At 44.0% G+C, this 26271-nt stretch overlaps 1 protein-coding gene across 2 annotated transcripts in view; it reads left to right on the top strand.

Annotated features, from left to right (window-relative positions):
• The window catches only part of IDH3A (isocitrate dehydrogenase (NAD(+)) 3 catalytic subunit alpha), a 637839-nt gene that overhangs the window by 609677 nt on the left and 1891 nt on the right, over window positions 1–26271 (top strand). The window lies entirely within an intron of this gene.

Raw genomic sequence — 26271 nt, forward strand, 5'->3', positions numbered from 1 at the left:
AAAGTGGATGCTCTCTCTTTCAATTGGAGCAATCTTCACGTGTATGCCTTTCCACCTCTGCCTCTCCTCCCAAAGGTACTGCTGAAGGTCAGACAGGACAAGCCAAACATGATTTTAATAGCTCCAGATTGGCCTTGACAGCACTGGTACCCATTACTGAGAAGTCTGGTACAGGAGCCTCCATGGCCTTTGCCTTCGATTCCTCACCTGCTGTCTCAGGAGAACAGTCATTTACTCAATGTCAAACTTCATTCTCTACATCTGACAGCCTGGCATATTCTGTTCTAGACCCTGGAGGGTCTCAGCTTCCACAACAAGTTTTGAATGTTATTTTGGAGGCCAGAAGGCCTAGTACAAGGAAAGTTTACGCAGATAAATGGAGGAGATTTTTATTTTGGAGTACAGCAAAGGACTTTGATGTTTCTAAACCTAATTTAAGTGTTGCGCTTCAATACCTTACTGAGTTATTGGACAAAGGTTTGTCCTTCTCCTCTATAAAGGTTCATGCTGCAGCAATTTCTGCTCACTATGACTGTGACCCACCATTATTTTCTCAGCCTTTGTTTAAGCAATTCCTTAGAGGGGCAAAGAATATAAGACCCCCGTAGAGCTCCTACTCCTGCTTGGGATCTCAATTTTGTGTTGGAGAAACTCACTCTACAACCTTTTGAGCCTGCAGCATCGGCAGAGTTGAAATATTTATCATGGAAGACTGCTTTTTTGTTGGCCATTACCTCTGCGAGAAGGGTTTCTGAATTACAGGCCCTTATGGCAGTTGAGCCTTTCTTAATTTTCCACAAGGATAGGGTGTCTTTGCGTACTAACCCTTCTTTTATGCCTAAAGTGGTTTCTAGTGTGGCTTTAAACCAATCTATTCATTTGCCTACTTTTTATGCAAACCCCCAAAATAAAGGGGAAAGGATTTTGCACACTTTGGATATACACAGACAGTTGCGATATTATTTGAGCAGAACTACAGGGTTCAGGCAGTCTCAGCAGTTGTTTGTTTCTTTTGCTTTGGGTTCTCAGGGCAAACCTGTTTCAAAACAAACTATTTCTAAGTGGATTGGTTTTGTATTGCTTTCTGTTATTCCCATCATGGTAAGGAGATTCCAGCTGGGATTAGGCCTCATTCCACTAGGGCTACTGCCACTTCTACAGCTTTTTTAAGGGGGGTGGCTACTAAGGATATTTTGGAAGCAGCTACTTGGAGTTCAGTGCATACTTTCTCTAAGCATTATCACCTTCCACTTTACTCTAAATCTAGGGCTGGATTTGCCACTGCAATTTTACAGGGCATTTTGGCAGCTCCTAATGCTTTATAGTTTTGCCATCCTCCCTTACCTCTGCTTTGGGATTCTACCCATATGTAAGGACTGCAGCAATGTGAGATGAAGAACATAGTACAGATGTTCTTCATCCCACATTGCTGCAGTCCTAACACTAGGGTAGTCCGCTGTCCCAGTCGGCCCGAATACCAAAGTATATGGCTGACATCGGTCAAGGCGCATTAGTCTGACGTCAGGACGTCAGGGTACAAATGCGCATGACCGACGTCATATCCTCAGTCTTTTTTGCCGCATGGTCCGATGCAGAAGCAGTTTTGCGAGTGCAGGTTGGCGTTCTGAAATTTTCTGAAGTCGGAGTTTCAGACCGAATCAAAGTTGGCTAAGTACCCCGTTGGGGAATATTTTGTTTTTTTCTTGCCTCAGTATTTAACCGGATGTCAGAAAAAGTGAATAACTGTATTTCTTGTGGGAAACAGATACCTCATAGGGATTACCATACTTTGTGTATTCCTTGCTTAGGGCCTGAGCACGACGTTGTTGGATGTCGCTCTTGTGCTAGATTTAACAAACGCACTATAAAGGGAAGATTAGACTGTGCCAGGTTAGTTTTTGGGAAGCGTTGTAATTATAAAATGCCGTCGGATGCTCCGACGCCCGCTTCGTCCAAAAAGCGCAAGGACAAGTCAGCAAAGCCTAGGTTGGAAGAACCGTCTGTCCCGGACGTCGGTTCTTTAGAGGGCTCGGTGGAGCCGGAGGTTCTGCCAGAAGTCTCTTTGCAGTCTCAGGGAGAGACTTTACTGTTACAGGATGTTTCCTCTCTGGAGGTAGGCCAGGCTGAGGGGGCTTCTCAGGTAGCTGTTCTCCCCTCCCTTCCTAAGGTGGTTAGGCCCTCCTTCTGTTTCCAAGGCTTCTTCGAGAGGCAGGCCAGGTTTTACTTCAGTGGGGGTTTCTCCTAGTTCTTCAGGGTCTCTGCCTAAGAAACATATGCTTAAAATGGCAGAAGATTTGATCACTATGATTAGAGGTTCTATGCCCCCTCCTGATAAGAGGCCTAGGGTGGAACCTGAGTTTGAGAGTTTTGAGCAGTGTTCGGAGGCTTCTGAGTCTTCGGCTGAAGACTTACAGGAGTATCCTCCTTATTCTGATTCTGATGTGGATGATTCTACTCCTTCGGCTTCTCCTCCTGAGGATTTTTCTTTTTCAGAGACTCTTCATTCCATGAGGGAACATTTTAAATGGGAAGGACAAGATTTCTCTGATTCCAGGAAGAGGCTTAGGGAATTTTTGTTTTTACCCCAGCATAGGCCTTTAGCTATACCTCCTGTTCTGAATGTGGTGGAAGATGTTTTTGCAGAGGCTTCCCTGAACCCTTATTCTTTGCCTCCTGCCCCAGTTAAACCGGACAGGTATTATAGGGTGCCTGAAGCTCATAAGTATCTTTTTAAGAGTCCTAGGGCAGACCCAGAAACTGTTTCTCAGGGGCCTAAAGGTGTTAAGGCTTCTGTTGTTAAAAATCCTGTTCCTCCTGATAAAGAGGCAAGGGCTTTGGATAGATGGGGAAAGAAAGTGTATACTTCTTCCACTTTAGCCATGAGGGCTTTGAATTGCCAGTTCCACATGTTAAAATATCAAAATTATCTCCTTTCACAATTGCAGTCTAAGGTGGATGCTCTGGCGGAAGGTATTGAGTGTAAAGAGTTGCAGGATTTAGTTCATGTGTCTGAACAGGTGGGTAAACATTCCTTGCAATGTGGTTTTGATGCTGTGCAGGCCTCTTGAGGGTGGCTGCCACTGGTTCTGTTCTTCGCAGGCACGCCTGGCTGAGGGATCAGAATTTAGCTGAGCATGTTAAGACAAGGATTTTGGATGCTCCGTTACAGTCTGATGTGTTGTTTGGTTCGCCCGTGGAAGCAGTTTTAAAGAAAATGGAGGACAAGGCTAAGTCTATGCAGACTGTTAAAGATTTTTTGCAGGTTCAGCCCCAGTTTAGTAGAAATTGGCCTACTAAGGGATGGGCATATCCTTCTTATGATTCCCAGTCTAGGGGTAGATCTAGACGTGGTAGGGGCAGAGCTCAAGGTTCTTTTAGGCCTAGAACAGGAGTTCACCTGCTCAATCTTCTGGTGAGGGCAGGGGTCAGTCCTTTCAGAACAGACCCAATGACCTGCCTTTTCAGCTGCCAGTGCTTTCTCGTCTGGCAGCACCTTTGGGAGGAAGGCTGGCACTTTTCAAAGAAAATTGGAGTTTAATTACCCAGGACAGATGGGTATTGGATATCATTCACCACGGTTACAGGTTTTATTTCCATACCTTGCCTCCTTTCAAAGGCATGCCAGACATTCCTCCTCTACAAAGAAAAGAGGCTCACAAGCAAATTTCTCTGTTACTCCAAATAGGGGCCATTCAGCCGGTTCCTGTGCCAGAAAGGGGCCTAGGATTTTATTCTCGCCTGTTCCTAGTGCCAAAGAAGGGGAACACGTGGAGACCAATTTTGGATTTATCTATCCTCAACACTTATCTGGACATTCCCAAGTTCAAAATGTTGACGTTACAACAGCTTTTACCTCTACTGGGCAAGGATCACTGGATGGTAACTTTGGATCTCAAGGAGGCTTACCTTCATGTGCCTATCAGACTAAGTTGCAGGAAGTATCTGCGTTTTCGAGCTGGGAATTCCCATTATCAGTTCTCTGCATTGCCCTTTGGCTTATCTACTGCCCAGAGTATTCACAAAAGTTCTGGCTCCAGTGATAGCTTACTTCAGGCTAAAAGGAATACAAATCTATCCTTACTTGGACGACTGCCTGATTCTGGCTCAAGAAAAGGAAGACCTTTTACAGCATTTGGAATATGTGATAGCAGTGCTAAGATGCCTGGGGTATTCTGTGAACGAAATAAAGTCCAGTCTAGTACCCTCTCAAGACATGTGCTTTCTGGGTGTGAGACTGAATACAGCAACCCAGATGGCCTTTTAACCCCGGACAAACAAAAGAATCTTTCCCTGTACTTCCATCAACTATCTCTTCAGTCCGGCTGACTGCAAGGACAGTCCTTCAAGCCTTAGGGTTCATGGCATCTTGTATTCTGGTGCTTCCCAATGCCAAACTGCATATGAGGAAGCTGCAATGGTACCTCAAAAATGTATGGACACAGCACTGCCAGGATTTGGACACTGTCATTCAAATAATACCTTGCATTCAAAAGGAATTTTTGTGGTGGGCTCAGGAATGTCACCTAAACAAGGGACTCTCTGTGACCCGGCCAGAGGCGAGTCAGATTCTAACGACAGATGCCTCAGACATAGCCTGGGGAGCTCATCTGAATGGAAAGTGGATACAAGACAAGTGGCCTGCCAGACTACAGCATCTACATTTCAACATGAAGGAGATGTTAGCAGTCCAGTTTGCATTAATGGCTTTCAAGGATTTACTTCTTCCAGGGCAGGTGTTGATTCTAACAGACAACACAGCTGTCATGTGGTACATCAACAAACAAGGGGGAACACATTCTTATCCCCTATGCAGGCAAGCAATGATTTTATGGGAGACTGCGCTCAGCTTGCAACTAACTCTTTAGGCAAGGTTTCTGCCGGGAGCACAGAACTCCTTAGCAGATGTGTTAAGCAGACAAATCATGGATCCCCACGAGTGGAAACTGGATCTTCATGTATTTCGGAAATTGACAGTGTCATGGGGAACTCCAGACATAGATCTGTTCGCTTCTCCACTAAACCACCAGCTGCCAAAGTTTTGCACAAAAAGGTTTCATCAACTGGATCTTCATGTATTTCGGAAATTGACAGTGTCATGGGGAACTCCAGACATAGATCTGTTCGCTTCTCCACTAAACCACCAGCTGCCAAAGTTTTGCACAAAAAGGTTTCATCACACAGCTTGGAAAGTGGATGCTCTTTCTTTCAGTTGGAAAAATCTTCATGTGTATGCCTTTCCACCTCTGCCTCTTCTCCCAAAGGTACTCCTAAAGGTCAGACAAGACAAGCCAAGGATGATTTTAATAGCTCCAGATTGGCCTCGGCAACACTGGTACCCATTACTGAGGAGTCTGGTAAGGAAGCCTCCATGGCCTTTACCTTTGATTCCACACCTATTGTCTCAGAGGGACGGTCATCTACTCAATGTCAAGCTTCACTCTCTTCATCTGACAGCCTGGCATATTCTGTTTTGAAACACAGTAGGTCTCAACTTCCTCAACAAGTTTTGAATGTGATTATGGAAGCCAGAAGACCTAGTACAAGGAAAGTGTACTCAGAAAAATGGAAGAGATTTTTATTTTGGAGTGCAGCAAAGGATTTGGAGGTTTCTGAGCCTAATTTGAGTGTGGCTCTTCAATATCTTGCTGAGTTATTGGACAAAGGTTTGTCTTTCTCTTCCATTAAGATTCATGCTGCAGCAATTTCAGCTCACTGTGATTGTGACCCACCATTGTTTTCTCATCCTTTGTTCAAGCAATTTCTTAGAGAGGCAAAGAATATAAGACCCCCACGTAGAGCTCCTACTCCTGCTTGGGATCTCAATTTTGTGTTGGAGAAACTTACTCTACAACCTTTTGAGCCTCATGCTACTGCTGAATTGAAATACTTGTCATGGAAGACTGCTTTTTTGTTGGCCATTACTTCTGCAAGAAGGGTTTCTGAATTGCAGGCCCTCATGGCGGTTGAGCCTTTTTTGATTTTCCATAAGGACAGGGTATCATTACGTACTAATCCTTCCTTTATGCCTAAGGTGGTTTCTAGTGTGGCTTTAAACCAAACTATTCATTTGCCTACTTTTTATGCAGATCCCCAAAATAAGGGGGAAAAGATTTTGCACACTTTAGATGTACACAGGCAGTTGCGTTATTATTTAAGCAGGACTAAGGATTTTAGGCAGTCTCAGCAGTTGTTTGTTTCTTTTGCTTTGAGTTCTCAGGGCAAGCCTGTGTCAAAACAAACTATTTCTAAGTGGATTGGGTTTTGCATTACATTTTGTTATTCCCATCATGGCAAGGAGATTCCAGCTGGGATTAGGCCTCATTCCACCAGGGCTACTGCCACTTCAACAGCATTTCTAAGGGGGGTGGCAACTAAGGATATTTTGGAGGCAGCTACTTGGAGTTCAGTGCATACTTTCTCTAAGCACTACCACCTTCCTCTCTACTCTAAATCCAGGGCTGGTTTTGCCACGGCTATTTTGCAGGGCATGTTGACAGCTCCTGCTTCCTTATGATTTGCCAGCCTCCCTTACCTCTGCTTTGGGATTCTACCCAAGTGTTAGGACTGCAGCAATGTGGGATGAAGAACATAGTACAGTTTTGTACCTACCATAAATGTAGATGTTCAAGATCCACATTGCTGCAGTCCAATTTACCTCCTCCTTCCCTCTGTGTTTAGGGGTGGTTGTGTGGGTGGGTTGTACCTTTGTAAATTTGTATATATTGTATATATTTTGGGTACAAGAGTGTTTGGTGTTTTTTGGTTTTGGCCTTATCTTGTTAGGGTCTTCTGACATCTGGGGCAAGAAAAGACTGAGGATATGACGTCGGTCATGCGCATTTGTACCCTGACGTCCTGACGTCAGACTAATGCGCCTTGACCGACGTCAGCCATATACTTTGGTATTCGGGCCGACTGGGACAGCGGACTACCCTAGTGTTAGGACTGCAGCAATGTGGATCTTCGAACATCTACATTTATGGTAGGTACAAAACTGTACTTTTTGTTGAATCCCCGATTTTAATTTTTTATTTCAAGCAATGCTGCCTTATGATCAGATCTGATGAGTAAAGACATTACATTGGCTGAGGAACATCACCCCCCCATGTCCATGAATACAAGGTCAACGATGTCTGTACCCCTATTAGGAGAATGGAGAGACTGTTCCAGGATGTTGGTAGCAACAAAGTTTAGGAATTGCTGGACGTATATTAGAAGTGGTGTAGGATTCCCAGTCTATAGAAGAGTAGTTGAAATCCCCCATGTATATCATATTGGGTTGAATGGTGAGGGACTCTAGTACATTGAAGTAGGTAGTATGGGTTTCCTGGGGCATGGAGGAGGACCTTTAGGTTGCAAGGATATGGTATGGCACTCTGTTTATGGTGAGTTGCACATGTATGAGTTCCAGTGGGTCATACACTTTAACTAGGCTGGATGTGAGGTTGATTTTAATATAGACTGAGACTCCTTCACCTTTAGTTCCCCCTGTGCAGTAGCTGGTCTTAAAAGTGTGACAGGCATTATAACCTTGCATTGCTGGGGTACTGTCCAAGACTTTAAACCATGTCTCTGTTATTAGACAGATGTCTATACTCTCCAGGAGTGGAGTTTCTTGTTGAGACTTATAGCATTGAGCAGTACAAGCTTCGGATATTCCTTTGTAGGGTCAATTAAGTTAAGAGGTTTATCAGTTTGGAGTTTTCTAAAAAAGGCACTAATGTGGGTGGTAAAGTTCTTTGCCAGTATCTGAAATGCTAGAGGGAATAAGTGCAGATGATCCATAGCAAAGCAGTGTGATCTGTCAACCATGCCCTCCCAGGCCATCAAATATTCTACCTCCTCAGATTGACACCAGAAGCTAAGCTAGTTGTTAGTCAATCATTTTCTGTTGGTAACGTGGCATCAACCTTGGAAAAGGTAGTATGCTGCTCAGTGCCTACCTGCAACACGTAATCAGTGAGCTCGATCATGTCTCACTTCATATAGTCAAGGGAGGTACGTCTTATGTCATTAACACCCCCATGGATTATGACAGTCGATGTCCATCGTGTTTCACTGTTGCGGTCCTAACAAATGGGTTATCTGACTCCCGGTAGCCCTCAGTTGGCCAGAATACCAAAGGTAAGTAAAAATGCTGTCGGTTGTAAAGGACGTCAGGGCGTCCGATACAAAATGAGGCAGCTGACATCACTTCCTCAGTCTTCCTTGCCACAGAGCCCGAAGCAGAAGCTTTTCATGCATGAGTGCCGGTCGGCAGTTTACCTTTGTTGGTTTCCGACTACAAGAGTTGAAGTCTACTACAGCTAAGTACCCCTTTGGGGATTCTCTTTTCTTGCCTTAACGAATGTCAGAAAAAGTTAATAATTGCCTTACCTGTGGAAAGCAGATTCCCCATAGAGATTTTCATTCCCATTGCATTATTTGTTTAGGCCTTGACCACAACGTTCCCAATTGTGATCTCTGTGCCTCCTTTAATCCGCATACTATCCGTCGTCGGGCTAACATTTGGCTAGGCATTTTAGAGTTTGGCCTAAGTTCGTTGGTATGGCGTCTGCCGGTCTTCAGGCTTCGGATGTTCTGAAAGTTCTGTTGTAAGGATAAGGACCGCGAAAGGCCTCAGAAAGCTAAGTCCTCGGATGAGGTTAAGTTGGTCGTCAGTCAGGTGGTAGCCAGTGAGACGCCTTTGCAGTCCCTGCAGTCTGCAGATGTACAACAGCAGGCCTTGGTTGAGTCCGAGTCTCTTAGGCCTTCGACCTCCATTTTGCCTTCTGACCTGTCGCCGGTCGCCTCTTCTGCTGGAGCCGGAGCCGCTAAGCTGCCTCTGTTTTGCGTTCTGACAGCAACAAACTTCTTCCTTCAACCTCTGCTGCAACTTCGGCGGTTGCCAGGCCTCCCGAGTCCTTCAGGCTTGCAGGTAAATCTTCCATTCATAAGATGTGAAAAGGCAGGCTCAAGCTTCTTCTCGTTCTCCTCAATCACAAATTGTTAAAATGGCTAATGATTTGTTGATTCTTATTAGGGGTTCTCAGCCTCCTCCTTCTAAAAGGAGTAGGGATGTTCCTCCTGAGGTTTTGTCCTGCTCAGGTTCTGTTTCTTCCAGCATTTCTGCTGATGAAGAGGAATTTTCTCAGGCTTTTTCTCCTTTTGAGGATTCAAATGCAGAGGAGTCCATCCCTTCGGCCTCTCCTCCAGAGGATTTCTCTTTTGGTGATGCTTTAAATACCCTCAGAGAACATTTTAAATGGGAAAGTTGGGATTATCCTCAATCCAAGTAACGGATTAGGGAGTTTCTGGATTTACCTCAACATAAGCCTCTTCCTATTCCCCCTGTGTTGGAAGTTGTTAATGTGTTTCTGGAAAATTCCTTGTCTCCAAATTTGGTTCCTCCTGCTCCCAGGAAACCTGACAGGTACTACAGAGTCCCTGAGTCTCATATGTTTCTTTTCAGGAGTCCGTTGGCGGATCCAGAGGTTATTTCTCAGGGCCCTAAAGGAGTTAAGGCCACTGTTACCAGGAATCCTGTTCTCTCTGACAGGGAGTCTAGGAATCTAGATAGGTGGGGCAAGAAGGTTTATACCTCTGCCACCCTAGCTATTAGGGCTACTAATTGTCTACTTCATATGCTGAAATATCAGCAGCACACCTTGGAGGCTATTAAGTCTAGGATAGCAAGTGTACCTCTTTTGGCAGATTGTAAAGACATGCAGGATTTACTGAATTCAGCCAGTCTGGTCAATAAGCATTCTTTGCATTGTGGTTTTGACATCCTTGAGGCCTCCAGCAGAGCTACGGCTACTGAATCTGTTATTAGAAGGCACGCTTGGCTCAGAGAACAGCCTCTTCCAGAACCTGTCAAGGCTAAGCTTTTGGATGTACCTTTGCATAAAGACAATCTTTTTGGCAGCAAAGCAGAGGAGGTACTCAAGAAGATGGAGGGTAAGGCCAAGTCCATGCAAACTGTTAAGGATTTTCTGCAAGTTCAACCCCCTCACTTTGCCAGGAATTACCCTTCCCAAGGGTTGGACCTTTCCTGATACCAGCAGACAGAACCATTCCAGGACTAGAGGTTAGAAATCTTCTAGGGGGCAGGGAGCTACCCCTCAAAGGTCTAGGTGTTGGCAGGCTTCCACTTCTAAAGGGGGAAGCGCAAACCCTGCATCTCAATCAAAACACTCAATGACTTTTTACAACTTCTGCCTGCTCTAGCTTGCCGGGACAGTCCTTTTAGGGGAAGGTTGGCCCTTTTTGCAGATGTCTGGGCCACTATCACAGATGACAAATGGGTGCTCAGAATGGTGTCCCTAGGGCACAAGTTTTCTTTCCGCACCTTTCCAGCTCCCAAGGGATTCCCGGACGTTTCTCCAAATCAAAGGGCAGAAGTAAAAAAAAAAAAAAAAAAAATTGTGTTTGTCTCATCTGGGAGCAATAGAATCAGTTCCTGCTCAGCAGGTAGGCCAGGGCTTTTATTCCAGGCTTTTCCTAGTTCCAAAAAAAAGAAGGCACCTGGCATCCTATCCTGGATCTTTCCATTCTGAACTTTTTTCTCTTTTTTCTAGTAATTCCAAAGTTCAAAATGCTCACTCTGCATCAGTTGCTACCAATGCTAGAAAAGGATTCCTGGCTGGTAACCTTGGATCTCAGAAGAATATCTGCGCATTCCTATCAGGGAAAGTTGCAAGGCAGTACCTTTGTTTCAGAGTGGGCGAGCAACATTACTAATTCTCTGCGCTGCCCTTTGGCTTATCTACTGCTCCCAGAGTCTTCACAAAGTGCCTGGCCCCAGTCATTGCTTTTTGCAGGCAGAAGAAAATTCAGATTTACCCATACTTGGACGACTGTCTGATACAAGCCAGTTCTCAGTAACAGCTATTAAAGGATCTGGAATTCGTAAAGACTCTTCTCTCTTTCCTGGGTTACACTCTCAATGTGGAAAAATTGAAAATGGTACCATCCAAGGAGATAACATTCCTGGGAGCGAGTCTGAACACAGCCGCCCAGATGATGTATCTCACCCAGGAGAAGCAGACAACTCTTTCAGTTTACTTTAAGGACTTGGCAAGCCTGTCCCAGCTCCCTGCAAGGAAATACCTGCAGGCTCTGGGATTCATGGCATCTTGTATTCCCATGATTCCATATGCAAGACTGCATATGAGAAAATTGTAATGGTACCTCAAGAACATTTGGTGTCAACACACAGAGGACCTGGATATGATGATTCCTCTGCTTCCATCTCTGCAGACGGAGTTTCTATGGTGGGCAAAAGCCTGTCTACAAAACAAAGGCATGCCTTTTTGGACACTTCTTGCCACTCAAGTTCTGACTACAAACGCATCGGACTACTCCTGGGGAGCACACCTGTATTGCAGATGCATTCAGGGGTGTTGGAACGCCCAGCAGATGCACATAAATCTAAGAGTTGATTGCAGTTCAACAGGCCTTATTAGCTTTCAAGCATCTTCTTTCTCCAGGGACCCTGCTTGTCAGGACAGACAACACCACGGTCATGTGATACATCAACAAGCAGGGAGGGACTCACTCTTACCCCCTGTGCAGACAAACATGGATCTTTGGTCCATGACAGCATCCCTGGACGTGCATCTCCTAGCTCAGTTTCTTCCAGGAAGGCTCAGTGTTTTGGCAGACCAGTTGAGCAGGCAAACTCTGGATCGACACGAGTGGCAGCTGAACAGAGCAGTCTTTTACAGCATCATTCAATGTTGGAGCACTCCTCAGGTGGATCTTTTTTCCTTCCCAGTCAACCATCTGCTACCTCTCTTTTGCACCAGACCGCAGCACAGCAGAGCCTGGAAAGTGGATGCGCTGTCCTTCCCTTGGACGTTGCTATCAGTGTACGCCTTCCCTCCTCTTCCGCTTCTTCCCAGAGTATTAGTGAAGATCAGGGACGAACGTCCAAGGACTATTCTCATAGCTCTGGACTGGCCCAGACAGCATTGGTATCCGCTGCTTCCTCTGAAGCCAGATCTTTTGATTCAGGAAACGGGAAACATTCTACATCCACATCTTCAGTCTCTCCATTTGGCAGCATGGCTCATTGTATGACTCCTTCCTTTTCTTCCTCCCTTTCCCAACAGGTGGTTGACGTGCTGAGGGAGGCCAAGGAGGCCTAGCACTAGGAAATCCTATGCTGGCAAATGGGAAAGGTTATCTCAATGGATGCAGGCTAGAGGGGAGTCAGCTTCTCAGCCTACCCTTCCTCTGATCCTGGAATACCTGGCTGATTTGCTTCAGGGTGGTCTTTTTCCTCTATCAAGATTCATGCTTCAGCCATCTCTGCTCATTGTTCTCTTGAACAGCCCATTTTCTCTCATCCCCTGATGAAAATGTTTCTCAGAGGTGCTTGCAATTTACCTCCCAGAAGAGCACCTACTCCAGCCTGGGATATTAATTTTGTTCTGGAGAAACTCACACTTCCTCCTTTTGAGCCAGCTGCCTCTACAGATTTAAAGCTTCTCTCTTGGAAGACCGCCTTCCTCTTGGCCATAACTTCAGCAAGGAGGGTTTCGGAGCTGCAAGCTTTGATGGCCGTGGAGCCTTTTCTTATTTTTCATGCAGATAGTCTCTCTGAGGACTAATCCCTCTTTTATGCCTAAGGTGGTTTCCAGCCTGACTCTTAATCAGTCCATATACCTTCCTACCTTCTTTCCTAATCCTCGCAGTAAAGGTGAAAGGATCCTACATTCTCTTGATGTGCACAGACAACTCAGGTTTTTTTCTGGACTGGACTAAGGACCTTCGGAAATCAGCATAGTTATTGGTCAGTTTTGCCCCTGGAGCCCAGGACAAGGCTATTTCTAAGCAAACCATTTCTAAATGGATTGCACATTGCATTTCTTTTTGTTATTCCTTTCATGGCAAAGCTCCGCTTCAAGGGGTTAGAAGCCACTCTACTAGAGCGGCTTCCACTTCTGCAGCCTTTCTAAGGGGTGTCCCTACTAAAGGCATTTTGGAGGCTACCACATGGTCTTCTATTCACACTTTCACAAAACATTATAATTTGCCTCTGTTTTCCAGAACCAGGGCAGGGTTTGCCACTGCATTGTTGCAGGGCATTATCTCCAACCCTTGATGCTGTTGGTTCCTCCCCCCTTTTTTCTCTGGGCTTTGGTAATCAACCCATTTGTTAGGACTGCAACAGTGAAACACGAACATAGTACAGTTGTTTTCACTTACCATAAATGTAGATGTTCGAGTGTATTCACTGTTGCAGTCCTGGTTTCCCTTCCTCCTTCCCCCTTTTTTCTGGTCCTCTCCTATTCTCTTTTCCTGAGGTACAGGCTTAATTTATTTGTCAAATTGATTTTTGATTTAAGCCTTATTTTCTGGGGGCTCCTGACTGTTATGGCAAGAAAGACTGAGGGCTCCTGACTGTTATGGCAAGAAAGACTGAGGAAGTGACATCTGCTGCCTCCTTTTGTATCGGATGCCCTGATGTCCTTTACAACTGACGGCAACAGACGTCATTTTTACTTACCTTTGGTATTCTGGCCGACTGAGGGCTACAGGGAGCTGGATAACCCATTTGTTAGGACTGCAACAGTGAATACACTCGAACATCTACATTTATGGTAAGTGTACACAACTGTACTTTCTGGTACCTGTGGTTCAATGACTAGAGTGCATGTGTGACTTGATGGATCTTAGCCCTGGAAATTCAGCTAACAGTGACACTCTCCTTATTCAGTCTGGTGAGGGGGAAGTCTGTGTGCCTCATTACAGAATCACCAATGACAAGGAAGTTTGGCTGTGTGCTGGTTTGCCTTAAGGGCTTACCAGTAGAGGCATTGGATACCATGTTACTATGTGTAAGCTGTGGATGGTGTTTTTAAAGGAGTGTTCACACGTGATGGCTGAGGGACCCTTTTTTTGATTGCGCTTTGCAGGAGGTCTTAGTGTTTTAGGAAGGTTACCTGTAAGTGCCTCAGCATAAGTAGCTTTGTGTTAGGATCTTTAGCCTGGGCAATGGGTGTGGTGCAGGTATCATTGACAACTTCTTTAGGATTAGTTTTGGTTGTATGAGAGAGCTTTGCCAACAGCATTAGTGTATTTACACCTCTCACATACTTTGTTTTATTAAGATTACATGGGTTGTCTGTGTACATGAGGCACTTGCTCCAGTGCCTCAGTATACCCATCTCAACCAGATTGGCCACAAAGAGAGTTAGAAAGTGCATACCCAAGGCTTCTCATCTGCTAGGGAGGAGTGAGGGAAATTTAAATATTGAGTTGGTCAATAAGACAAGGAACTTCATGAGCAATGCTCAGCTATGCTCAAACTATATGCTGTAGTAGTTAAAAAAATAAATAAATCTGTGTAGACTGTAAGGGTATTTCAAGGGAAGCTTACACTGCTAGAGATCTGTGTCTACACAGATTACAAGGGAAAGTTACACTGTGAGATATTGGCAACTTTACAGATCACTGCTATGAGATATTGGCAACTGTACTGATCACTGCTAGGTGCTGCTGCGCAAAGAGCAGCAGTTCTAACTAAATACTGTTAAAAAAAAGGGTAGGTCAAAAAGTGCAGATATTCAACACAAAATCACTCGATGCAGCTGTGACAAAAATCATGCAAAAAAGTGCCGTAAGTCTTAGCTTGCTCATAGGTTACGAGCCAAAGTGTTGTACAACTGCAGTGCTTAAATAGCTGAAGAGATTCAATAAAAAAAGAAAAAACAGCGCACTCTTCTTTCCTTTACATAATCCTGGGCCAGAAAATAACCCGGTGAAATGGAAGTAAGGCAGTTTTAACTAAAGAGTGTAAAAAAGGTCAGAAAGTGCAGATATTCAAAACAGAAACATTCAATACTGCTATAACAAAAGTAATCTGAGAAACAAGTACCAAAACAGTGGGTATGGTAATGTATTTCCTTTTTTTAGAGTTTAGCAGAAACCATCAACAGTCTTCTTCTCAAGTAGCATGGTCACCAAATTCCCCAGGCACAGAGATTCAAATTTTTAAACAAGCTAGCCCTCTACCCAATCAAAGGCACAATAAGACTTACAGCAGCAGTTCCTAGCTCAGAAGGGGATAGGCTATTTTCCCCTGCCACAAGAGTGTAGACCACAAACCTTCCTAATGTAAAATAAATGGTTTGGAGCCCAAGTGCTTCAACTAGAACAAAGACACTTAGAATAAACAGGCACAATAAGCCTTCACAAGCAAGAGGCTGCCCTCTCCTTCCACAAGAGTGTAGACAACAAACTTTCTTAATGTAAAGTAACTGAGTTGGAGCCCAAGTGCTTAAACCAGAAGTGAGACAATTTTAGCTTATGTTAGTTACCTCGGATCTCGTGTGCTGCATTAGCATTTGAACATGGTCACCGTGGGCTCGAGCAGGTCTTGGTTAGATAAATACTTTTTGGCTTATCTTAGTTGCCTTTTTTCTTTATCTATATTCCTCTCTTTTTTTTTTCCATAAAAAAAATTGAGATTTAAAGCTTTTCTAAGGATCTAAATCTTTTCCTTGTTTGTCAGTTGTATCATCGGTCCTTGAGTCCTTGTTCGTTTTTCTTTCTTGCTACCTAACTGTAGGTACCATTTTCTATTGCCATTGCTGGTATTTATTGGGTTGTGTATGCCTTTGTAAGTAGCCATCTTTCCATTGCTTGTATTTCTGCTAACATTCTGCATTTTTCCTTTTGTATGTTTCTCCTTGCTGTTGCCTTTGTCTTTACTTAATATAAACATGAGGTTCAAGAAGTGCTCCTTATGTGGACATAAGATTCCAAACTCAGATGCTCATTCTGTGTGTGGATATTGTCTTTGAACATGTCATTTGACTACAGAGTGCGAGATATGGAAAAATAAGTTAATTCTTAAGGGCCTACTTCCTTCATCATCTTCCTCTAATTCTGGAGCTCCATCCTCTTTCAAAAAAATCTTCAGGAGAGGCTGCAGACAAAAGCTAAAGAATTGAGGAAGCTTTCCTCAGATCACTGTTCTCCTTCAACTTTTTCAGGTTCAGCACTGCCCGAGCAAATCTTGAAAACTTTGGCTCTGTCAACCTGTTCAGGTCCGACCCTGACAAAATCAAAAATCTTAGATCCGACTACCCCCTCATATCCAACCCAAGTGAAATCAAAGTCACCTCAAGCTGCAACTAAGTTCTCTCCAGAGTCAGTAACTTCGAGGATGCACTCACCATTCCTGCAGAACACTCCTCGAAGGGTATCTCACCGACCTTCAGCCTCTTCCTCCCTCAAATCATCTAGCAGCCTAACAGAAGCAGTTGTGGATAGGATGATGAGTTTCTTAGAACCCAGATTCAGTTGAGAGTTTTTCAGGCTCCAGCTCCCACTGGATCTGTGAGCTTACCTCCAGTACAACCCCGACCTTTGATTCCTACTCTTATCCGTCCATTGGTTTCAGAAACTTCAGACCCAAGATTTCTAAGCTTGTCTGTGTTGGATCTGAAGACCTGGCCCTTTATGACTCTGACACCTTCTCTGACTCAGAGAGCTCCGAGACCGTTGGACCCAGAAGAGTCTCAGAGCTGTAGTACTGGAGCCAGATCCGGAGGAGGGTTGGGTTCAACTCTGATGTTTTCAGAACAGTTTCTTCCTGTCTGAGCAAGACAGCTCAGCTCCGACCCCTACGTCAAGGCTGGAGCATCCTGGCAGTTCGAGACGTGGTTCTCCCATGGCTTCTGCTTTTGACATAGTGAAGAGAGCTTTTTCCACCTTCGTGAACAAGACATCCTTGCCTGCCTCTGGTCCACTGCATCCGCAACTGTCGACGATGGGTCTTTTCATCCTGTCTCATAGGGACGGCCAGTCCAGTCAAGTCCGGAGACTGTCTTCGTTCAGGACATCACTGGCACTTCCGAGTCCTCCCTGGAACCTCCAATTGGAAAGCCTTCTTGGAAGCATACATGGAAGAGGAAAGACTTAGACTCTCTACAAGAGTCATTAACTGAAGACACTGACTTTGATGAAGGGGAAGGATCCCCCAGATCATCCCTTGAGGCTGTATCTTTTGGCGAAATACTCAAACTTTTGCGATAAGAAAGGTGGTTAGTCTTCCAACTTCCGTTCCCAAGAAGAGTCAATGTTTCTCAAGGCTTTCGGAGCTGGCTCCGCTAAGACTTGGGCAGTCCCCCAGTGGATGAGATGGTAGACCTCATCTCCTGCTGAGCATGGAAGGATTCAAATGTTAAAGAACTCGTTCCCTAAAGACCAGACGGATATCTCGTTGCAGCCAAGGATATGACTCATTGGTGCATGGGCCCCCCCAGTGGATGCTATGGTAGTTGCAGCAGCCACCAAGAAAGAGCTCGTGGAACAGTTGTATGTCCTTTAATATATTGCTGTTTGTTAGCATGTGATGCTTTTGTGTGCTTCTTTACTTACTCCTTTATCTTATTAGATGGTGGTACTTTACGCTGTTTTGTCAAAATTGTACCATTTAACTGTATCTTTGCATGTTTTTAACTAAGGCATAATCTTTCAGTGCTTCTTTAGCCTTTTGTAGAAACATTTGTTGTACTAGCCATGTTTGCCACTCCATTGGTATCAGAAAAAAAGATAGTCTGGCATTCAGCAATCTCTTTTATAAGCAGGCTCCCTTTAGTAGTCACAGTGCAAGGCTGCGGCTACATACTGTAAGGGACATCAGACTGCAGAGAAAACGTCAGATGTGGTCTGATGTGTGCCTGCAGCTAACTTGCTTACATATTATGAATTTCTGTAGCAATGATCGTATTTGTTTGAGCATCTACTTCGATAAGGCCAGTTTACTAATGACACTGTGTTTTTTCCTACTGTATGACCCTGACATTTACATCTAGGAAGATTTTAGGCCACATGAGTAATCAATACACAAGTGTCAGAAGACATGAAAGCCCTTGCAGGTAGACATATATGCGTACTTTGCAGGGCAACATTTATTCTGTTACAGTCCCATCAGAAGGTGCTCTTAATGGGTATGTGAAAGGCTGCCACTAGAAAACTGTGCATGGGTTTGTGAAACATTATTTCACATGCAACCAAACAATAAAGGATGTCAATTTTATCACAATAGTACTTGGATATTTCTTCCAAAATTAGCAGTTCTGCCCCTTTTTTGCAGATTTTTTTAAGTTCTACAAAAGTTGTACCACATAACTGTCAACTTTTTGAAGAGTTCTATGCTCTCGGCAGATTGTATGGTTATTTGTAATGAGTTTCATAGCTGCCCAAACCTGTAATGGAAAAATAAATCTCTAATATTTGTTCTCATTTGGGGTAATTTAACAGATGTTCTTCATCTCACATTGCTGCAGTCCTTACACTTGGGTAGTCCGCTGTCCTCGGTTGGCCCGACTATCAAAGTATAAGGCTGACGTCGGTCAAGGCGCATTTGACTGACATCAGGACGTCAGGGTACAAATGCGCATGACCGACGTCATATCCTCAGTCTTTTTTGCCGCATGGTCCGATGCAGAAGCAGCGTTGCAAGTGCCGGTTGGCGTTCTGACATTTTTCGAATTCGGAGTTTCAGACCGAGTCAAAGTTGGCTAAGTACCCCGTTGGGGAATATTTTAGTTTTTTCTTGCCTCAGTGGTTTAACGGATGTCAGAAAAAGTGAATAACTGTATTTCTTGTGGGAAACAGATACCGCATAGAGATTATCATACTTTGTGTATTCCTTGTTTAGGGCCTGAGCACGACGTTGTTGGGTGTCGCTCTTGTGCTAGATTCAATAAGCGCACTATAAAGAGAAGGTTAGATTGTGCCAGGTTAGTCTTCGGGAAGCGGTGTAATTATAGAATGCCGTCGGATGCTCCGACGCCCGCTTCTTCGAAGAAGCGCAAGGACAAAGCTGCTAAGCCTAGGCTAGAAGAACCGTCCGTTCCGGACGCCGGTTCTTCAGAGGTGTCGGTGGAGCCGGTGGTTCCACCGGAGGTTTCTTTGGAGTCCCAGGGAGAGACTTTGTTATTGCAGGATGTGGCCACTCAGGAGGCAGGTCAGGCCGAAGGGGCTTCTCAGGTTACTGTACTCCCCTCCCTTCCTAGGGTGGTTAGGCCCTCTACTTCTGTTTCCAAGGCTTCCCCCAGAGGCAGGCCAGGTTTAGCTTCAGTTGGTGTCACCCCTAGTACTTCGGGAACTGTGCCCAAGAAGCATATGCTTAAGATGGCAGAAGATTTGATTACCTTGATTAGAGGTTCTATGCCCCCTCCTGATAAGAGACCTAGGGTGGAACCTGAGCTAGGGAGTTTTGAGCAGGCTTCGGATGTTTCAGAGTCTTCGGCTGAAGACTTGCAGGAGTAGTCTCCTTATTCTGATTCTGATGTGGTTGATTTTACTCCTTCTGCTTCTCCTCCTGAGGATTTTTCTTTTTCAGAGACTCTTCATTCCATGAGGGAGCATTTTAAGTGAGAAGGTCAGGACTTCTCTGATTCCAGGAAAAGGCTTAGGGAATTTTTGTTTTTACCCCAACATAGGCCTTTGGCTATACCTCCTGTTCTGGATGTGGTGGAAGATGTTTTTGCAGAGGCTTCTCTTAATCCTGATTCTTTGCCTCCTGCTCCTGTTAAACCGGATAGGTATTACAGGGTGCCTGAAGCTCATAAGTATCTTTTTAAGAGTCCTAGGGCAGACCCAGAAACTGTTAGTCAGGGGCCTAAAGGTGTTAAGGCTTCTGTTGTCAAAAATCCGGTTCCTCAGGATAAAGAGGCCAGGGCTTTGGATAGATGGGGAAAGAAAGTTTATACTTCCTCCACCCTAGCTATGAGGGCCTTGAATTGCCAGTTTCACATGTTGAAATACCAAAACTATCTCCTTTCACAATTGAAGTCTAAGGTAGATGCTCTGGCGGAAGGTATTGAGTGTAAAGAGTTACGAGATTTAGTGCATGTTTCTGAACAGGTGGGTAAGCATTCTTTGCAATGTGGTTTTGATGCTGTACAGGCCTCGTCTAGGGTGGCTGCCACTGGGTCAGTTCTTCGCAGGCACGCCTGGCTGAGGATCAGAATTTATCTGACCATGTTAAGACAAGGATTTTAGATGCTCCTTTGCAATCTGATGTGTTGTTTGGTTCTCCTGTTGAGGCAGTCTTAAAGAAAATGGAAGACAAGGCTAAGTCTATGCAGACTGTTAAAGATTTTTTGCAGGTTCAGCCTCCGAAGTTTAGTAGAAATTGTCCTACCAAGGGGTGGACGTATCCTTCTTATGATTCCCAGTCTAGGGGTAGGTCTAGACGTGGTAGGGGCAGAGCTCAGGGCTCTTTCAGGCCTAGAACAGGGAGTTCGCCTGCACAGTCTTCCGGTGAGGGCAGGGGTCAGTCCTTTCGTAAACAGACCCAATGACTTACCTTTTCAGCTGCCAGAGCCTTCACGACTGGCAGCACCTTTGGGAGGAAGGTTGGCACTCTTCAAGGAAAATTGGAGTTTAATTACCCAAGACAGATGGGTATTGGATATCATACACCACGGTTACAGGTTTTATTTCCATACCTTGCCTCCTTTCACAGGCATGCCAGACGTTCCTCCTCAGCAAAGAATAGAGGCTCACAAACAAATTTCTCTGTTACTTCAAATAGGGGCCATACAGCCGGTCCCTATGCCAGAAGTGGGCCTAGGATTTTATTCTCGCCTGTTCCTAGTACCAAAGAAAGGGAACACGTGGAGACCAATTTTGGATTTATCTACCCTCAACACTTATCTGGACATTCCCAAGTTCAAAATGTTGGCGTCACAACAGCTCTTACCTCTGCTGGGCAAAGATCATTGGATGGTAACTTTGGATCTCAAGGAGGCTTACCTTCATGTTCCTATCAGAATGAGTTGCAGGAAGTATCTGCGTTGGCTGGGACTTCTCATTATCAGTTCTCTGCATTGCCCTTTGGCTTATCTACTGCCCAGAGTGTTCACGAACGTTCTGGCTCCAGTGATAGCTTTCCTCAGGCTAAAAGGAATACAGATCTATCCTTATTTGGACGATTGCCTGATTCTGGCTCAAGGAAGGGACGAGCTTCTTCATCATTTGGAATATGTGATAGCAGTGCTAAGATGCCTGGGGTATTCTGTGAACGAAATAAAGTCCAGTCTAGTACCCTCTCAGGACATGTGCTTTCTGGGTGTAAGACTGAATACAGCATCCCAGATGGCCTTTTGACCCCAGACAAACAAAAGAATCTTTCCCTTTACTTTCATCAATTGTCTCATCAGTCCAGGCTGACTGCAAGGACAGTCCTTCAAGCCTTGGGGTTCATGGCATCTTGTATTCTGGTGCTTCCCAATGCCAAACTGCATATGAGGAAGTTACAATGGTATCTCAAAAATGTATGGACACAGCACTGCCAGGATTTGGACACTGTCATTCAAATAATACCTTGCATTCAAAAGGAGTTGTTGTGGTGGGCTCAGGAATGTCACCTAAACAAGGGACTCTCTGTGACCCGGCCAGAGGCGAGTCAGATTCTAACGACAGATGCCTCAGACAAAGCTTGGGGAGCTCATCTGAATGGAAAGTGGATACAAGACATGTGGCCTGCCAGACTACAACATCTACATATCAACCTGAAGGAGATGTTAGCAGTCCAGTTTGCATTAATAGCTTTCAAGGATTTACTTCTTCCAGGGCAGGTGTTGATTCTAACAGACAACACAACTGTCATGTGGTACATCAACAAGCAAGGGGGAACACATTCTTATCCTCTATGCAGGCAAGCAATGATTTTGTGGGAGACTGCTCTCAGTTTACAGCTAAATCTTCAGGCAAGGTTTCTGCCGGGAGCACAGAACTCCTTAGCAGATGTGTTGAGCAGGCAATTATGGATCCCCACGAGTGGAAATTGGATCCTCATGTATTTCAGAAATTGACAGTGTCATGGGGAACTCCAGACATAGATCTGTTCGCTTCTCCACTAAACCACCAGCTGCCAAAGTTTTGCACGAAAAGGTTTCATCCCACAGCTTGGAAAGTGGATGCTCTCTCTTTCAATTGGAGCAATCTTCATGTGTATGCCTTTCCACCTCTGCCTCTCCTCCCAAAGGTACTACTAAAGGCCAGACAGGACAAGCCAAGGATGATTTTGATAGCTCCAGATTGGCCTCGACAGCATTGGTACCCATTACTGAGAAGCCTGGTACGGAGCCTCCATGGCCCTTACCTTGATTCCACACCTGTTGTCTCAGGAGGACAGTCATTTGCTCAATGTCAAGCTTCACTCTCTTCATCTAACAGCCTGGCATATTCTGTTTTGAACCATAGTGGGTCTCAACTTCCACAGCAAGTTTTGAATGTTATTTTGGAAGCTAGAAGGCCTAGTACAAGGAAAGTGTACGCAGATAAATGGAAGAGATTTTTATTTTGGAGTGCAGCAAAGGATTTTGATGTTTCTGAGCCTAATTTAAGTGTGGCTCTTCAATATCTTACTGAGTTACTGGACAAAGGTTTGTCCTTCTCTTCTATTAAGGTTCATGCTGCAGCAATTTCGCTCACTATGATTGTGACCCACCATTGTTTTCTCATCCTTTGTTCAAGCAATTTCTTAGAGGGGCAAAGAATATAAGACCCCACGTAGAGCTCCTACTCCTGCTTGGGATCTCAATTTTGTGTTGGAGAAACTCACTCTACAACCTTTTGAGCCTGCAGCTACTACCGAGTTGAAATATTTATCATGGAAGACTGCTTTTTTGTTGGCCATTACCTCTGCAAGAAGGGTTTCTGAGTTGCAGGCCCTTATGGCGGTTGAGCCTTTCTTAATTTTCCATAAGGATAGGGTATCTTTACGTACTAATCCTTCCTTTATGCCTAAAGTGGCTTCTAGTGTGGCTTTAAACCAAACTATTCATTTACCTACCTTTTATGCAAATCCCCAAGATAAAGGGGAAAAGATTTTGCACACTTTAGATGTACATAGGCAGTTGCGATATTATTTGGACAGAACTAAAGGGTTCAGGCAGTCTCAGCAGTTATTTGTTTCTTTTGCTTTGAGTTCTCAGGGCAAGCCTGTGTCAAAACAAACTATTTCTTAGTGGATTGGGTTTTGCATTGCTTTCTGTTATTCCCATCATGGTAAGGAGATTCCAGCTGGGATTAGGCCTCATTCCACTAGGGCTACTGCCACTTCGACAGCTTTTTTGAGGGGGGTGGCAACTAAGGATATTTTGGAGGCAGCTACTTGGAGTTCAGTGCATACTTTCTCTAGGCATTATCACCTACCACTTTATTCTAAATCTAGGGCTGGTTTTGCCACTGCTGTTTTGCAGGGCATTTTGGCAGCTCCTGCTTCCTTATAGTTTGGCCATCCTCCCTTACCTCTGCTTTGGGATTCTACCCAAGTGTAAGGACTGCAGCAATGTGAGATGAAGAACATAGTACAGTTTTGTACCTACCATAAATGTAGATGTTCGAAGATCCACATTGCTGCAGTCCAATTTACCCTCCCTCCTTCCCCTCTGTAGTTAGAGGCGGTTGTGTGGGTTGGGTTGTAAATATGGTGTATATTGTATATTTTGTACATATTTTTAGTGCTAGGTTGGTGGGTTGTTTGTTTGCTGTCTTTTGGTTTTGACCTTTCTTTCTAGGGTCTTCTGACATCTGGGGCAAGAAAAGACTGAGGATATGACGTCGGTCATGCGCATTTGTACCCTGACGTCCTGATGTCAGTCAAATGCGCCTTGACCGACGTCAGCCTTATACTTTGATAGTCAGGCCGACCGAGGACAGCGGACTACCCAAGTGTAAGGACTGCAGCAATGTGGATCTTGGAACATCTACATTTATGGTAGGTACAAAACTGTACTTTTGTTATTCTTGGTGGAAACAGTGTGATTAATGAAGGAGTTTCCCAGAGTCTAGACATATCTTCATTTCTAGATAATTTGAATGCAGTGATTAAGGCTCCTCTTTGAAGTGTATACTTGGAGTAAAAGCACAGAAGTTCATATATCTTAATGTACACCAGTTGACCAAGTTCTGTTGTCTATCTAGTATATGACTTCGGAGTACATTCTAGTTTACATACTTGTGAAGCAGTATTCAGTAAAGGGCTGTACGGCCATGGTGACCAGTGGAGACAAATCTCTTCTGTTACTGCTGGAGTAACACATGACAAGGTGTATCTGACTAGGCCATAACATTTTATGATGCTTTTAATTTGTTCATCAAACTTGGGATACAAATCTACTAAGACCCCCAGATCTCTGAATTGTGTAGCTGCTAAGATGTGGTTATCCAAGGCTTAAGAATACTCAGGATTATATATGCCATAACCTGTCACCATACACTTTTTGGCATTGGACTTCATATTCTTGGTGAGGTCTAGTAAAAAAAGCTATCAAGATAGCCTTATAATACATTATGATCAGAGATCTTGGTAAGTGTAAAACCAAATTTGCTATTATCATCAGTAAATTTGTTGATTCAAGTTTTCTCAGATATTGAACAGTCAAACGTCAACAAGCCAAAGATCAACAGGTCCAGTTCCCTGTGGGGACCCCCCCCCCCACACATACATTTATGCGTCTAAAGTTAGAGTAACTGCTGTTAATTCTAACCAAACATTTTGTATTGGTTAGCAAGTTAGTCACCCATCTAATTATGAGGGTTAACTGTCAACTTCACCATTATTTGCAATAAGGCACCTTGTGGTACCGAGTCAAGCCTTTTGGCAAGGGTCCATATAGATAATGTCAACAGCCAGGCTATTGTCCAGTGAGGAGATAATATGCTCATAAAAACTAATTAGGTTTGTTAGACATGAGCTTCCACCAAAAAAAAAAAGCCATGTAGGTGAATATCTAAAGTTTAATAACTTGAAACGAGTTTGCAAGTTCCATCTTTACTTTTTCAGTTTCCCTTTTCAGAATTTGAATTTAGGTTATGCAAATAACTCTGCAACCCTTGAACCTGTTGTTGCTATGAGCATTTGTCTGGTGTACAGGTTAAGCTGATTGGCCTATAATTATCTGTGGTGGAACATGATAGATGCTTTCATACAAGACCATCAGATTCGGCCATGGAATTTGATTTTATGGGTTTTAGTGTTTTATTGATGGCAGTAATGGTAAATACTTGTGATTTGTCAGAAATGTCAGAGTTGTAGAAGTAAGGATCTCACTGAATTATTCTCCCCCAAAATAATTGACAAATACATTTACTAATTTAGACAAACCCAGTGATGAATTAATCATCAGATTTGATTTTAAAGTGATGTTAAGGGTTTACACCCTGTTCATAAGAGTGCAATTGTTTAAATAAAGCCTTACTGTTCTTAATATTCTCAGCTAGTTTAAACTCATAGTTACTGTTTGCACACCCCCGTTTTATTTAACTTTGTTACAAGGACAAGAAAACTGCTTAAACTTGCTATTATACACATTAGTACAAGTACTTGGCAGACTGAAAAAAAAAAAAAGAAAACAATGATCAGCAAGGATAAAATATACCTCCCCGCTCCTGGCCAAAGTGAGCCCTGTGTATTCGGGCATCTCTCCTATAGGTGCACTGTGGCTAGCTCATCTAGAGCCCGTACCACTTCAGAAATACCTATTTGGAAATTAATGCCTTTACAACACTACAGACTGATTGTCATCCCCTGATCCTGAACCCTAATGCCTTGCAGCTGGGGGTGGATATCCCTTCACCATGCCCTAGCTATGCTTCTGCATGTACTACTTTTAAATATTAAGGTGGCATAGAAATTGCTATAGATATGGAGGATTATGATTGGGTCACCAATCATAACCCGTTTATTATGTGTTTGAGACATGGATGCTAAGAAATTCACCTCGAGAGCTTGAGTCTTTGTCACCCATGTCAAGAACACATAATAAGGGATTATAATCAGTGACATGATTGTAATTCTTTGTAGTGCATGGAGCTTTATCTGCTCCATGTACTACTAGTTACAGGGGGGGAAATCGCAAATTGTTTTGCTAGCTTTTAAAGCCATAAAACAGTTAATGGATGTTATCAGGCAGTGTAACAATGTACATCATGTTTACACTTATCTTTCATGCCTCTTGACTGTTCATATTTTTGGTTTGTTCCTCATAAAATCTGTGGTTTTCAGACAAACCACTGAGTATTGAAGACACTATTTAATGGCGTACATTGGCGTTTCAGAGTTTGTATTCTTCAGAAAATGCATGCTACCACAAATCATGTTATTTTTAGTAACTTTCTAAGTTCATTAGAGGAACTTGGGGACATGTTACCGGTATAGACAGCAGCCAGAATACAATCTCTTGTTCTACTGCTGCTGTCATTTGCTGATCAGTACATGCAGATTTTACTGCCTAGTGTGGGACCCAACCT

This window comes from Protopterus annectens, chromosome 7.part0 (genome assembly GCF_019279795.1).
Source record: "Protopterus annectens isolate FY-2018-M chromosome 7.part0, PAN1.0, whole genome shotgun sequence".
Classification (NCBI taxonomy): Eukaryota; Metazoa; Chordata; order Ceratodontiformes; family Protopteridae; genus Protopterus; species Protopterus annectens.